This window comes from Protopterus annectens, chromosome 3.part1 (genome assembly GCF_019279795.1).
Source record: "Protopterus annectens isolate FY-2018-M chromosome 3.part1, PAN1.0, whole genome shotgun sequence".
Lineage (NCBI taxonomy): Eukaryota > Metazoa > Chordata > Ceratodontiformes > Protopteridae > Protopterus > Protopterus annectens.
Window position 1 is genome coordinate 1,631,508,725 of NC_056732.1, and position 16,522 is coordinate 1,631,525,246.

A 16,522-nucleotide genomic window follows, 5' to 3' on the forward strand; every position below is an offset into this window, starting at 1 on the left:
CATCACAAATATGTAACTGTACCCTTTATTCCTTTTCTATGTCAATCCCTTACTAAATTGCAAATGCTGTCAGGTAGGATACCTTTCATTACACTACAAAATATCTGACAAACATACTCTAATGCTCAAGCTGTCAAACTTCATTTCATCAGCAGTTCTGTCGAGTCATGAGAATGTAAAATCTTGTGTGTACAATTTTCTTTTTCACAAGGGAAGTCTTCTAGTTTGTGTTTTAACAGAAAGAGAAGAGAATCTAGGGGAGGTAAAACTTAGCAAATAGTAAGACCCAGCAACAGAAGGCACAACTGTGAATAAAAAAAGACATGGCTGAAGCTTCTAAAAATGTTTGTAGTCTGGAATGACAAATACACAGTCAGTAATGATTTTATGTACTGTACAAATGTGTTTTAAACTTTGAAATATCTCTCCAGTCAGTCCTCACTACAGAGCAAAGAACAGAAAGCAAATAATGAAAAGTAAAGCTGTTAAAGTCTTCTTGTAAGATTACAGAAAATCAACTTTGTCCTAAAGAAGAGGCCATATGCCATAGAAATATATGTATATACGTAACAGTGTAAAAAAGCAACTTGTAGATGAGGTAGTGACTATCACACTCTGACTACAGTGCAGTTCTGATTTAGCCACTTACGATTCAGGCTCCTGGCCTACACTTACTAAACAGTCAATTGTGCCCAGGGGTTATTACAAGAAAATGAATTTGCTTGTGCACTGTTATTTTCCATGCCCTGCTCTTCATATGCCATAAAGTCGAACCCCAAACAGGCCTATTCATTCCTCCCTTTCACCAGGCATCAGAGGATAACTACAAAGGAGGCAATTGCAAGGTTTTGTGGCCATCATCCTGCTAGGAGTAATAAAAGATTCTGTAATGCTTGTACATCCTTTCCTTTCCTTTCTTTGGGCTACCCCCCCAGTGCCTTTGCATATGAAGTGCAGGTTCAGACCTTCTCCACAGAGAGCTCCTGTAGCAGGACTGAACCAGCTCCTTACCTCTGGGATGGACAAGCTAGCACCAGTTACTCACTTCCATCCTTCACTAGTCGGGCTCCTCCAGTGCCAAGGCTGCTACCTAGGCCTGGGCTGTATGATGCAAAGTTAGGGTACCATCCCTCTATACCACGCTGGTGGCTATGAGAACATTATAAAATACACGATTTGTTAATGTCTGATAACTACACAATGTTTTTTTTTTCCCTTTTTTATGAATACAAGCTTCAAAGGCCAGATACAAGGTACAAAATAAATAAATAAAAATCAGTAAACCAGTGAATAAAAAAATGCTATACCATAGTGTCACCAACACATACTCTTAAAATCAATCTGCAAACAAGGGGGCAAGCTCTTCAGTACTCCCCATGTAGGGGCTATGAGTCCCACAACTTTTACTTTCTATTTAGTTTCAATACGAGGTTACATAGCCTCAGAAATTAGTGCAGTATATGGGTTCAGATGAGACCAGTGGCCACATTTACTCATCTTACCATTCAGAGTAGAATATTTAACCTTTTCCAACATGTTTTTATGCTGGCATCCTTTTTATATAAACTACGTGGGTTACACCCAACTATACTATAGTATAGTACTCTGGGTCTATCCTAAATATATCCCAATTTTTCTTAATAATGTCACCAATGTCCCCAGTGCAAACATACATTTGAAACTAACTTACTTAACTATGGAAGACTTAAGCTCTATAAAAGATTCCATTGTAATAGTAGGGGGGTTGTGTCTCTGGCATTATGCACAAAATGCCAATGTTTCTATATAGGAAAAACTAAGAACCCCCTTAGAATTAGAGTTTATCAACACTATTACGACATATCTAAAAAAGACTGTAAAATGCATTGGCAGGGCATATAATAGACCAAGAAGGGCACCCCTTTATGTTTGTAATACTTGACCAAGTGGAAACTGGAGAAAGAGAGGGTCCGATACAAGATTATTTAGAAGTAAAAGAAAGTACAGTTGTGTACACCTACCATAAATGTAGATGTTCGAGTGTCTTCACTGTTGCAGTCATAACTGTAGGGTGCTCCTGCCGGCAGGCAGCCCGAGGTCGGCCAGAATCCCAAAGTCTGGGTCCGGCGTCGGCTGTACAAGCTAGTACCCTGACGTCAGTACGCTCTGGTACATAGCCCTCAGCCGACGCCATCTTCTCCAGCCTTTCTTGCCCTAGATGTCAGAAGTCCCCAATAAAACAAAAATGAATCCAACAAGGAAACACAAATACACCACAAAAGAGAAAAAGAGGGGATAGGAGGGAGGAAACCCGACTGCAACAGTGAAGACACTCGAACATCTACATTTATGGTAGGTGTACACAACTGTACTATGTTCTTCGTGTTTCACTGTTGCAGTCATAACTGTAGGGTGGAATCCCAAAGCAGTGAAAAAGGGGGAGGAGGCTTTAGACAGAAGAAGGGGAGGCAAGAATACCCTGCAAAACAGCAGAGGCAAAGCCTACCCTGGTCTTAGAATACAGTGGGAGATTGTAGTGCTTGGAAAAAGTATGCACAGAACTCCAAGTGGCCGCTTCCAAGATATCCTTGGTAGGAACTCCTCTTAGGAAAGCTGTAGAAGTGGCAGCTGCTCTAGTAGAATGACTTCTAATGGTACCTGGAAACTGTTTCCCATGATGAGTGTAACAAAATCTGATTCCATAAGCAATCCATTTGGAAATAGTTTGTTTAGAAATAGGTTTTCCAAGAGAACTGGAGGCAAAAGAAACAAACAATTGATTAGACTTTCTGAACTCTTTAGTCTTGTCCAGGTAAAATCGTAACTGTCTGTGTACATCCAATGAATGCAAAATCCTTTCCCCTTTATTTTGAGGATTAGGAAAGAAAGTAGGAAGGTGAATTGTCTGATTTAAAGCCACTTTCGAAATCACCTTGGGCATGAAAGTAGGATTGGTCCTCAAGGATACTCTATCCTGATGGAAAATAAGGTATGGTTCCACAGCCATGAGAGCTTGCAACTCTGAGACCCTTCTGGCAGAGGTCAATGCTAATAAAAGAACAGTCTTCCAAGATAAAAACTTAATATCTGAAGATGCAGCAGGCTCAAAAGGAGGCAAAGTAAGTTTTTCTAAAACATAATTAAGATCCCAGGCAGTAACAGGAGGGGACCTGGGAGGCCGCAAATTTTTAGCCCCTCTCAAGAATTGTCTCACCAAAGGATGAGAAAAAACAGGAGGATCAGAATTGAAATGAGCAGAAATAGCAGAAGCATGAATCTTAATGGAAGAAAAGGAAAGTCCTTTAGATAAAAGATCCGAAAGGTAAAGCAAAATAGGAGAGAGATCAGGTACCAGAGGATCAGAGCCTCGGTCCTGCATCCAAATACAAAACCTCTTCCATTCAGAGGCATAGGATTTCCTAGTGCTAGGCCGTCTAGCTTCCAGAAGAACATCCAAAACTTGTTTGGGAAGACTAGAGGAAATCAAATTCCTTTGAAGAGCCAAGCTGCCAGGCAAAGGGTCTTGAGATTGGAATGTAGTAACTGACCCTGATGCTGGGACAGAAGAGAAGGGTTCAGAGGGAGAATCCAAGGAGGCTCCAAGAACAGGTGCTTTAAAGTTGGGTACCAAAACTGTCGAGGCCAATTTGGAGCAATCAAGATGAGGAACTTGGGCTTGTCATGTTTTATCTTCAGTAATACCCGAGGTAGTAGAGGAAGAGGAGGGAAGACATATCCTGACAGGCTTCTCCAGCTGAAGGACAGGGCATCCACTTTCCAAGCTGTTTTGTGGAAGGACCTGGTGCAAAAGTGAGGCAGCTGATGATTGAGATGGGATGCAAACAGATCTATCTGGGGACATCCCCAAACTGCAGTAATCCTGTTGAATAAGTTGGTGTCTAGCATCCATTCGTGAGGATCTGAAATGTTTCTGCTCAGGCTGTCTGCTAAGAGATTCTGTTCCCCTGGAATGAATTGAGCCTGGAGATGTAGATTCAAATTTAGAGCTGTGTCCCATAAAGCCATAGCTAGTCTGCAAAGGAGGTATGAGTGAGAACCCCCTGCTTGTTGATGTACCACATGACAGTGGTGTTGTCTGTGCGAATTAGCAGAGGCCCTGGTTGCAAAAGATTCTTGAAGGCTAGAAAAGCATTTTGAACTGCCAACATTTCCTTCAGATTGATGTGCCAGTGAAGATGGTCCTTTGTCCAGGTTCCCTGCTGGCAATTGTCTTGAAAGTGTGCTCCCCAAGCATAATCCGAGGCGTCCGTGGTTAGGATTTGAGTAGGTTGAGGTAGACGAAAAGGCTTTCCTTCGTTTAAAGCACATGCCCTGGACCACCAGAGGAACTCCCTCTGGAGGCAGGGGATCAGAGGAATCAGAATATCCAGATCGTGGTAATGCTGTGACCCTACACTTTTCAGATACCATTGAAGCTTTCTCATATGAAGCCTTGCGTTTGGAATCAACAGAATGCAGGAAGCCATGTAGCCCAGAGTCTGCAGGAATTTCCTTGCAGTGATCTGAGATAGAGTTGCCAAGGTGTTGAAAATAGAAGCCAGCTGTGTTTGTTTTTCTGGAGTGAGGAAGGCCCTTTGTAAGGTTGTATTTAAGAGGGCTCCCAAGAATACCATTTGTTGAGAAGGGATCAAATGTGACTTTTTTGTGTTCACTGAGAATCCCAGTAGGAGGAGAAGACGTTGAACAAAGTCCAGATGTTGAAGTAGAAGATCTTTGCTGTCTGCCTGAATAAGGCAGTTGTCCAAATAGGGGTAAATCTGGATCCCCTGAAGTCTGCAATAAGTCACTACTGGTGCCAGGCACTTGGTAAAAACTCTGGGCGCAGTAGATAAACCAAAGGGCAGTACAGAGAATTGAAAGTGCCTCGAACCTGCCTTGAACCTGAGGAATTTCCTGCGTTCCTGCCTGATGGGAATGTGTAAGTAGGCTTCCTTTAAGTCCAATGTCACCATCCAGGCGCCCTGAGAGAGCATTGGAATTAGTTGCTGCAGAGTAAGCATCTTGAATTTTGGAATCTCCAAAAAGGTGTTTAACACAGAAAGGTCCAGAATAGGTCTCCATGAGTTTTGTTTTCTTGGAACCAGAAACAGTCTTGAATAAAAACTTTTTCCCATCTCAGAGAGTGGAACAGGCTCTATGGCTCTCATGGCCAGAAGAGCATCCACTTGATTTAAGGCCTCTGACCATTGATGTTTTGGCAGATCTGGCCAACCGTGAGCCCTTGGCAAAGTATGAAAGTGGAATTTGTAACCTTTTAAAATCACGTCCAATACCCATCTGTCCTGGGTAATACGAGTCCAATTTCTGTAAAAAAGAGACAGTTTTCCTCCGAGAGGGGCATCCAGGTGAAGAGGTCCTGTAGCCCAACCGAGAGAGTCATTGAGTTTGCTTTCTTTGAGATTGGGATCTGTCTTCTCCCCTTCTAGGTGAAGAAGCAGTCCATTGTCTAGATCTGTAAGAAGCCTGACCTGAACCACGACCTCTGGAGCGTCTATATCTTCCCCTTTGAGGCCTGTCAGACGTGGGAAAGGACCAAATTTTTAGAGGGCCAATTCCTGGAAAATCTAGGAGGCTGAACTTGCAAGAAATCTTTTACAGTCTGCATAGATTTTGCCTTTTCTTCCATCTTTTTAATAACTTCCTCAGCCTTAGATCCAAAAAGAACATCATGTTGAACAGGGGCAAATAACTTAGCCTTAACCTGTTCAGGTAAACTTTGCTCACGAAGCCAGGCATGTCTCCTGATAACAGTACCAGAGGCTGCAGCCCTGCAAGAAGCATCCAAAGCATCAAAACCACAATGTAAACTATGTTTGTTCACTTGTTCAGTAGCATGCAAGACATCCTGAAGTTCCTTATCCTCTGCACATGCAGGAAGGGAATCAAGCATTTGCTTTAAAACAGACAAAAGAAATTGCTGATACTTAAACATATGAAACTGGCAATTTAAAGCCCTTCCAGACAGGGTAGCAGAAGTGTATACCTTTTTTCCCCACCTGTCTAAAGCACGAGAATCCTTCTCAGAGGGAATAGGATTTTTAGAAGTAGCAACCTTAGCAGCCTTAAAGCCCTGAGAAATAGTTTCAGGATCCGCAGAAGGGTTCTTAAATAAGAATAAATGAGAGTCAGGAACCCTATAAAATCTATCAGGCTTAGAAGGAGCAGGAGGCATGGAATCAGGATTCAAATTAGCCTCAGAAAAAGCATCATCTACAATGTCCAAAACAGGAGGAATAGCTAAAGGCCTATGCTGAGGAAGAAGAAGAAATTCTCTAAGCCTCTTCTTGGAAGCAGAATATTCCTGTCCCTCCCAATGAAAATGTTCCCTCATCTCATGCAAGTTTTCCCCAAAAGAGAAATCTTCAGGTGGGGAGGCCGAGGGTAAGGAGTCCTCAGTATCCGAATCCTCATAAGGAGGAAAAGAATAGTCCTGATCTGAGGAAGAGACAGAAGATACAGAAGCCTGATCAGAGGAATCCAGAGGAACATCCTGTCGAGGCCTTTTGTCAGGAGGGGGGTGAGAACCCCTAATCATTGTAAGCAAATCTTCAGCCATCTTTAATAATTGCTTCTGTGTCCTGGGAGTAGATTCAGAAGCAGCTTGAGCAGGAACTTTAGACTTAACAGGAGTCTTTGTCTTTGCCTTTGAAATTGTGATGCGAGTAGGCCTGAAAACCCCCTCAGAAGCTGGTACCTGCACAGCGGTTCCGGACCCATCTGAGAGAGCGACGTCCGAAGGTCCTGCAGCAGTTAAAATAGTAGGCCTAGATGGCTCCCCATGGGAGTCCATATCGGCCATCGGTTCAGAAGTGGCGGACGACAGGGGCTGCAAAAGCGCCTCACTGACGACAGCCGAACTGGACGCTGGCTCCAGCTGCAATGAATCCTGTTTGGACCTCGGAGGCCTGTCTTTGTCTTTGCGCTTCTTTTGAATTCCGGTAGTGTCCGACGACATTCTATAATTGAAGCGTCTGCCAAAATAATTTAGAGCCCAATCGTACCTGCACTTGATAGTACGAGAGTTGAACCTGGCACAGAACCGACAACAAGAAACGTCGTGGTCAGGGCCTAAGCAAGGTAGACAGTAAGAGTGGAAATCTTTATGAGGTATTTGTTTCCCACACGTTATACAATTATTAACTTTTTCTGACATCAGAGGAACAAGAAAAAGATTCCCCAATGGGGTACTTAGCTTTGAGAAGAGAAGTAAGAACTTCGGACCGACAACAACAAAATACGCTGTTCAAAAATCACCAACCAACGACTTGCGAGCTGCTATCCACCGCACGGCAAGAAAGACTGGAGAAGATGGCGTCGGCTGAGGGCTATGTACCAGAGCATACTGACGTCAGGGTACTAGCTTGTACAGCCGACGCCGGACCCAGACTTTGGGATTCTGGCCGACCTCAGGCTGCCTGCCGGCAGGAGCAGCCTACAGTTATGACTGCAACAGCACGAAGAACATCTTGGGTGGGAACTCCGGACTCATGCCACTACATATCCGGGATTAAATGACACCATATCTATCAGTCCAATACTTAGACTAAAAGCTAATTTTGTCTTATAAAATATTATTTATTCCTATTTGCACCTTAATATATGGGATACTTATTTAAGATCGGGGAAGTGTTGGTTTTGTTTGTCTTTTTAAAAGAATTTAGATTTTATGTACAGACTGTTTTAGTCATGCAATATTTAGGGAAAATTGTATTATTATGCCTTTAAGAAAGTGGAGTGTTTTAATTGTCTATTAATTTGATATGTGTATTTAAGACATTACGCAAGTAACATTATGTATTCTGAGGAAGTCTTCATTTCTCGAGATGAAAGAGCTTACTAAACAACTTGGTGTGGATCGAGGTCTTGGTTTCCTTCAACTTATGGATTTTTTATAGGTTTTGTGCGTCTAATTTTAGTTTTATAAAGACAAATTAAGATAGAACCAAACACCCTAATACTGGGTGATTTTAACTACCCTGCCATTAACTGGGAAAACTAGTCATGTACCAACACCTTTGCCCAACGGTTCTTGGAATTCATAAATTAGAATGCCTTGGATCAACTAATCCATAGTCCCACCAGGGGTTCCAATATCCTAGACCTGGTCATTCAACATGGGAAATCGATGCTCCACACCTATGGTCACCCCCTCGTTAGTCAGGTCTGACCATAAGCTTATCACCCTTAACATCCACACCCCACCCCCACCCCCCAATAAGGAAACCTCCATAAAAAAACTTCTCCAAAGCCAACTTCATGCTACTCAAGTCAGAAGTGACAAACTTCATGACACCCATGCAGACGGGAACTGAAAGTTCAACTGCTGAATCCTACATGAAGGCACTGTACAAGCACATCCACTCATGCATGAATCGTGCCATCCCAAATAGAACCAAGATGCTCTCATCCAAAAAAGGAAGCCAATCTGGTGGTCCCCTGCCATAAACAAACTTTACAACAAAAGGAAGAAACTGTTGCAGAAAAGAGGAAAATCCCAGGATGCAAAAATCTTCCTTACCAGCCTCAGTAAGAAACTGAGATCCCTCATAAAATCCTCCAAAGCTAGTTACGAAAATAAAATTGCCAAGGATTCCAAAGACAACCACAAGGCATTCTATAACTATGTCAAGAATCTAAATGGCAATGCTCAGATTTGCTCTGAGCTAAAACAGAATGGCATTAAATATACTGACCCCAAGGATATTGCCAATATCCTGGCAGATCGATTCAGTGCCAACTTCACCGCCCTCTCACCCCCTAAATGGCCCATCTCAATACTGGAAGAGTGCCAAATTCCGGTAATAATGGCCACACAGGTAAAAAAACTCACTCTCCAAAGATAAGAATACAGCATTCATAGCACAAAACCGACAACCAGTGGCGTCGTGGTCTGGGCCTAGGCAAGGTATACAAAAAGAATGAAAGTCCTTATGAGATATTTGCTTCCCACAAGAAATGCAATTGTTAACTTTTTCTGACATCGGACCGAGGCAAGAAAAGGTTCCCCAATGGGGTACTTAGCTTTGAAGACTTCGGACTGAAACTCGATTCGAAAATCTCAGGTGTGGGTCGACTGGCACTTGCGAACTGCTTCTGCTTCGGGCACCAAGCGGCAAGAAAGACTGAAGAAAATGGCGTTGGATGCCTCTGATATACCCCTGGCGCACTGACGTCATGGAAGAAGTGACAGCAACCCACGCCGGACCAAGACTTTGGAATTCAGGCCGACTGCAGGACCGCCTGACGGCAGGATAACCCAAGTGTGATGACTGCAGCAGGGTAACACGATGAACATCACGATGTTGAAGGGTGTGAATAATCTATTCCGGTAATCTGGCTATCTGCAATTTGGCATCTAGATGGGCTCTAACGAACTCTACTGTTTAGACCGGTTGCAGTTTGACTTCAAGAGATCGACAATTGTCCCCAACTGGGATTAAAGGTGGAGCTAGGCATCTTTGGCTTGTATAAGAAGATTCCTGGTGGAAGTGGTTACAGGCAAGTAATTCAGATATGTGAACACATCCAATCACCGCAGCCTGAGATAAGCTGCAGCCACTAACATACATTTGGTGAACACTCATGGGGCTTAGTGAGACAAATAGTACGGCTTTGAGCCGAGAATGACTGAATCATGAACATCCAAAAAATTTGTTTGTTTTGCACACTGATTCAAGTGACTGAAGTCCAGAATGGGTCTATGGTCCCCATTGTTCTTTGGCACTAAAAAGAACCTTGAGTAGACTCTGGACTCATGCTGGTCTAGTGAGATCAGGATGACTTGTTTGTCTAGCAGCTTTTTTTTTGTCCCTTGGTGTTGCTGCCTTCTGTTGTTTAGGTAAGATATTGGGAAGTTTTCTTAAATAAGGGGCATTACAAAGGAAGGGAATTGTTTAGCCTCTAGTTATGATTCTCTGCACCCATACATCTTGGGTGATGGATGCCCAGGCGACAGAGTGCAGAGACAAGGGCCTCTATCTGCCTCCAGAGTGCAGCAGTTGGGCAACTGTTCAAGAGAGCTGAAAAGGCCCACCAGGTAAGGGACCCCAAAAGCCTTGATTCTGTGGTCCACCTCTACCATGGGGGTGATGTACATTATGATTATTCTTACCTAGATGCATATATCACTAGATGCACCCGGGTTGAAAGCCTTGAGACTTGTGGATCCACAATTTCTTACCTTCTTTTTGGTTTCTAGAGAAAGTCCATTGACGGGTAGACAAGGTCTTGCCCTCCTGTTTGCTTTTAGACAAGGTCTCTAACTTTGGGTCTAAATAATGTGGACCCTTCCTAAGGAGCATAGGTTCACAGGTTGGTACTGGGCTATCTGCCCGAAGGCATATATTAGCCCAGCCACGTTGTGCGGTATTCACCGCCCCTTTAGTAGTTCCCTAGACCCTTGTACTAGCAGCTAGTACCCTTGGCCCCTATCTAGAAGTGCTGTTGGTGTGATCCCTGGTGTGAACTTTCTGTTACCCATCCACTCATCAAGGTTCCTCTTGAAGAGGAATAGTGAGGGGCTCTGTCTTATGTAGATCGGGACCCTGTTCCATAGTAAGGGAAGTCTCTGTGAAGGGAATCTATCCCTCCAGCATGTTCTATTCATTGTTGTGTTGAGGTTTATATCCCTAGAGCGTGTAGCTCGAGTAGATTTGGTTTTGCTAAGATGGAGCATGTTCAACAATTCTGGGTTGGACATGGCTCTGTACGTTAGACACAGATCGCCTCTGAGAAAGCGGTATGCAACAGAGAACAGTCTTAGCTTTTTCAATCGTGCTGCATAGGGCAATTGTTTGAGGCAAGTAATTCTCTTGGTTAGGTACCTCTGTGGTCTCTCCAGCTGCTGGAGATGTCTAGCCAGGTACATTCCAATTGGTGCATTGCACTCAATAATGGGTCTGATGAGGGAAGAGTAGAGGGGCACCATTACATCCTTAGATCTTGATGCGAACCCTTTCGTGATCAGATGGGTCACATAGAAGGATTTTCTAACCACTTTGGCAACATGGTTATCAAAGGAAAGCTGGCTATCTACTTGGGTTCCTAGATCCCTTATGTCTTCTTCAGATTTTAGGGGATTACTTCCTATGTGGTAGTTCGCGGGTACTCTCTTTTTTCCAAAGGAGATTACTATGCATTTTTTTGCATTTAGCTTGAGACCATGGCTTTGACACCATGCATCGGTCTCATTTAGGCCCTTCTGGAGGATCTCCATGTCGGCCGGAGACTCTATTATAGCACCCAGTTTGCAGTCGTCCGCAAACTTAGTCAGCCACAGCCCTTTCGTGCTTGCCTGTACTTCTGAGAAGTATATGCCAAACAGGAGGGGCCCCAAGACAGAGCCCTGAGGCACACCACTTGTTACACACGAGTGTTCTGCAAAGTTGCAAAGACACATACAGCTGTACCAGCGAACAGCTATTCTGGCACCTGCAGCTCTCAACATGCCATTAGACACATTAGAAATAAGATGCACAGACACATTTAATATGGGCTGGAGGATAGAAAATCAGTCAGTCCGCAGACAAGGATGCAGAGAGGGACTTGAATAGTTCTTTAATCAAATCCCTCTGAAAGTGTGTAACATGGTTAAGTAATTCAGTGCCCCGACACAAAGGTCACTGAAGTATATAACTGCTTGCCGAACTTGTCCAACACCCTGGGCTCCCTATTAAGGGGGATGGACAGTTGAGCTCTTCTCAGTGAGCTCTTTCTTGGGGGCTGCCACTACCACCTTAGAAGCTACATTGGGACCCTTGTTCCAGAAGGGCCTATCTTTAGGAGAAACTAGGATTTTGTCAGGTTTTCAGGGGACAGGTTCAACCATATCCAGTTCCTTCCATGCCCACCTCAAACAATTCATCAGTGGAAGGCTCTACCAAAGTGGAAAATGGTCCAGCCCAACAACTGTTGAGAAATACCCCCCTTTCTGTCAGAGTAGATCAAGGATCTCATCAAAGGAGATATCTTTAAAAGGGGGACTAGGGGACCCCCTCCCTTCATCAAAATCAGTATCATTAGTGAGGGGACACCTGAGGGAAGTCCATGTGTCTCTTTTTGCACATAATACTTTCAATAACCATCTATACTGGGATGTTCTGGGGAGGAGACTGAAGCAGATGGGCAGCCCACAATGTGACCCGACTTGAGAGTGGGGCTGGCTGTCCCACTGTGACAAGAAGCAAAGAGAGAGGACCAGAAGAACTCCAGGGGGCAGGGTGATACCTGAGCAGGGAAGGGAAGCTTGCTTCTTTAACTGTGAGTGCACTCTCTCGAACACCTCAAATGCTGCAGATGCTGGCTCTGCAGGATCCAAGAAACCTGACAAGGGCAAGCTCTGAGAACCCATCTGGTCTGGCTCCAAAGCCAATGCCAGAGTTGAGCTGGAGAGAGTTGAAAGGCCGAGAGGAAGGGACAGTTCAGAATGTTTTGGAGTCTACCCCAACCCCAAAATGCTGGCTCAGATCCCTCAAGCTCAGAGACCCACTGAGATCAGAGATGCTCTGAGTCAACTGGGTCAGAGAAATGGTCAGGTTCATAGTCCAGTCATTGGGCTTAACCATCATCTTATCAATAAAGAAAACCTCCAAGTCCAACAACAAAAAAACTCAACCACCACCACCACAAAACTCCTGTAAAATAGAATACAGACTCAAACAATATAGGGACAAAGCCCTATCAACTATCTGAAGACAGAAAGAAGGGAAAATACTTCAAGTGATCCACCCCCAAACACATGACACACAAGTTGTGGGTGTCCTGAGGGACGATCTTGTGTCCACATTTTTGGCACTAAAATATCAAGGCCTTGACCATGCCCAACATTAAGAATAAAGTACTAATCAGTACAATATCATGCTGCAAATAATTTAAAAAGAACAACCCAGGGATGAACTGCCATATAACAAATTAAATGAAAAACAATGCTTTCACATACAAGCCCTAACGGTTAATCAGGGGTAAAAAGAAGAAAGCAGGCGACACCTAATCAGTCCTCTACATGGGTGAAGGGAAGGCTGAAAAACTGACAATGTCTCTCTTCATATGGTCCAGAGAGGCATGTCTCAGGGCATTTACTCCCACATGGACTATGACTGAGTCATACTGGTACTTGTGGTCTAATGACTTGAATGCATTGCTGATTTACCTTATCATGGCCAGCAGATGGTTTAAAGGCCAACCCTCATTACTTTACTAGGATCAGCTGAAACTGAACGCATTTAAAACAGATGCCTTGGTATGATCATTATCTTGAGGGTCTCCTCTGACTTGCTGATTCCACCTATTTTTTTATGGTGGCAACAAGCTTAAGACTTCATAATCTTGGTGTTATTCCTGATGACCAAGACACTCAGTACCAAGAGTCAACTGCTGATAAGTCATCCTGACTTCATCTGAGAAATATCCCTGTAAATAAGCACTTGTCAATTTCATGAGTGATTCTTTGCTTTTGCTGTCATTTATACCTTGACCTCCTCTTGCCACTGTAACGCCCTTTACCATAAGCTTACCAAAAGTGAATATGATCTGTTACAGCTCAAGAAAAAATTAGCAGTATGTTTCCTCTATGGTACACCTCATTATCACCACATTAGTCCCATACTGTAGAAGCAATAGCTTCCTATCCAATTCTACAAAATGTTCAAAATCTGCTGTAAGTGTTTTACTCCTGCATGGCTTGGGTCCTTATCTGACAAGTTAAGCATTCATTATTGCCTATCTTATACATTATGCTCCGTCACACTGCAAACAGCTCTTTAAGTGCAGCTTGAAAGATCTGAATGCTCAATGCATTGCTTACCAGGTCCTATTTGTCTACAATCTACTATATCAGTGGCTTCAGTCACTGGCCTCCTCTAAGAGCTCCCTGAAAACAAATGTATGCGTTTCACTTGGCTTTTAGAGAAAACTCTGTTGAATAGATTTTACTTTTGCAGTACACTGCAATTGTGTTTGATGCTTATTTTATATTTCTGTAAAGTGTCGTAATTTGTTACTTTTACTGCTCAAGTGTTTTAGCACTTTAATAAACCTGAATTTCTATACCAGTGCATCCAGATCAAGATATGGTTTAATTAAAGACTAGGAATTTTGTTTGAAAGATCAAAAACGGCAAAGCAGTAGTAATTACAGACTCCTGCATCCTTCAGAAGCCAAGTGTTAAGAGTATAATCTGTCTGCCTCAACATTATCGTACTACATTGTAGGATATTTGAAATGCGCGTGTTATAGGGTCCCATGTATTTTGTCGAATATGTTTGTTTGAAAGCTTGGCAAACTTGTCAAATGTCTGTGTTAGTGAGTGCTGTGTTTATCGAATGCTGCAGTTGTCGAAAAGAGCTGTGTGTGTAGTGGCAGGTAAGTGTGGGTTTCTTATGTTAATAATGGCACTTTTGGGATGTACCAAACATTTAAGCATTAGAAGGTTAGGACTGTGTGTGTGCGGATGCACGTGTGCATTTTTGTTTGCAGGTGAAGATTATATTAAGAGATAGGTAAGGGACTAACTAGATTTAGTGACGTTTGACTGTTTCGGGGTTAGGGTGTTTTTAGGTTGGTGTCAGAGTAAGAACTTGTGAAGGGGCTAGATTTACTGTCATGCATGTACATATTTGTGTGCAGTGAGCCCCATTTGTCTTGTTTAGTGGTAGGATCCAAGGTTAAGGTTAGGAGCAGAGGCAGGATTATGGTCAGGATACATTAGTAAGGTGGTTAAGGGGGGAAGCCCCCTCTACCACCTTACTAATGTGTGCAAACCCTACATTTTATCTTAGGAAAAGAAAAACTTTCCGTAACACTGAAACTATTTAGAAAAAATTATGGTATGAATCTTGGGGGGGGGGTGTTGGTAAAACATTGCAGAAGAATTTATTTTCCTTTGGTGATCTCTCTCTTCTGTTGTGCTGGGTTTTCTGTAAACATGTTTTTCAATATGCTGACATCAATTTTTTTTTTTTTCATTTTGATCATTTACCACAAACCCACGTGATACCTGTTGTATCATATGTATATTAAATCCTGAACAGCAAAAAAACTCAAACCAGTTTCACCAAATCACAAAACATCAAACTGGTTGAAGCATGGATCCTGCAAAAAAGTGGGGGAGCAAGTAAGCATGTAGACTTTCAGCATTTCTATAGTTTGACTAAATGAGACTCCGTCATTATCTTTTCAATCATTGCAGAGCTGGCCAAATGCCATTCTACATTATGCACTAAACACACATGTACACCAACAAACACACACACAAAGCGAACAGCAGTCCAGGTACTGTAGGGTAAAAAAAAATCAGTGACTGAATTCAAGAATACTAAAGGAGAATGGGTTAAACCTGCTGGAAAAATAGGATATGAATATCTAAAAGGCAGGGAAAAGGACAAACCAAACTAGGTAGACCAGGTGGAAGTTATCCACCTTCACAAGCTGCACATTGTATGTTAACAAGCATTCAGAGAAGAGCATTAAGTTTATATAAAAGGAAGAGGAAAAACAAGGAAGAGTTCTCGGAGAAACACGAGACTGCAATCAGTAAGTGTACAAAAGAATCAACATTAGCAGTACTTGTCCACATAAAATACAAACAAAATAAAACTGAAAGGAGATTAGTAAAACTATTTTCAACAAAAGAAATGCCTTACAGTTTAAATACCTTTCTCATTAAAAATGTACATGTCGACTGTATTAATGAAGTAAGATATGTGGTTAAATTCAGAAGGTCAGCAAAAAATTACAACGGCATATGTTAAGTCACTGTCCTCTCTGTAACCCAGTAAACCAAAGTCACTTTCTATTTGCCGGAGCAAATTAAAAGGTCATTTTTTTCAGTGTTGCATACAGTTCTGCTTTTTAGCTGGCTTCCCCAAAAACAAAAATACAGTACATGTATCAAATAAAAGTATTTGATACAAAACGAGAACAGTAAATTGCACTCTACTTACTTGAAAATTCAGTTTTCTTCAGAAATAAACAAATGTACGAAATTATACATACATAACACAAATAAATACTACATTTTCTAAACAGATCAGTGAGGAAAGCTTGGGTTAGTACAAACCATTTCGTATATAAATCCTTTTCTAAACAGCACTTGCGTGCCCATTTTTAAAACTTACTTCTGGCATTATAGATCTTAAAAAGAATTACTCATCAGACTCATAGACTCATTTCCCAATTAAAGAATCCAAAAAAACAGAAGCACAGGCTGCTAAATACAGCCTGCAGTACCTATCAGAGCTTTCAGTATCCTGGCCAAATTATCCCTAGTCGGTATATAAACTACCTGGGTCTCCCCTAAAAATAGGATATGCCCTGTAGGACTAACAAAAGTAAATGTATAATTAATATGTCTCTCACTGTTTTATCCTCAGATGTTAAGTGAAAAATGTTTAACATAGTTCTGGTTAAAACAGGCCCAAATGAAAGGAAAAAGGTATAACCTGACAGAGACTTTTACAAAGAACTAACTTTTGCAATGTTTTTTTACAATCAACACATTTCTCCAGTAAGAAAACTGGTAATAAGA

At 42.4% G+C, this 16,522-nt stretch overlaps 1 protein-coding gene across 1 annotated transcript in view; it reads right to left on the reverse strand.

Moving 5' to 3' along the window:
* The window catches only part of DUS3L (dihydrouridine synthase 3 like), a 654,647-nt gene that overhangs the window by 449,315 nt on the left and 188,810 nt on the right, over window positions 1-16,522 (reverse strand). The gene's annotated exons all lie outside the window — the stretch shown is intronic.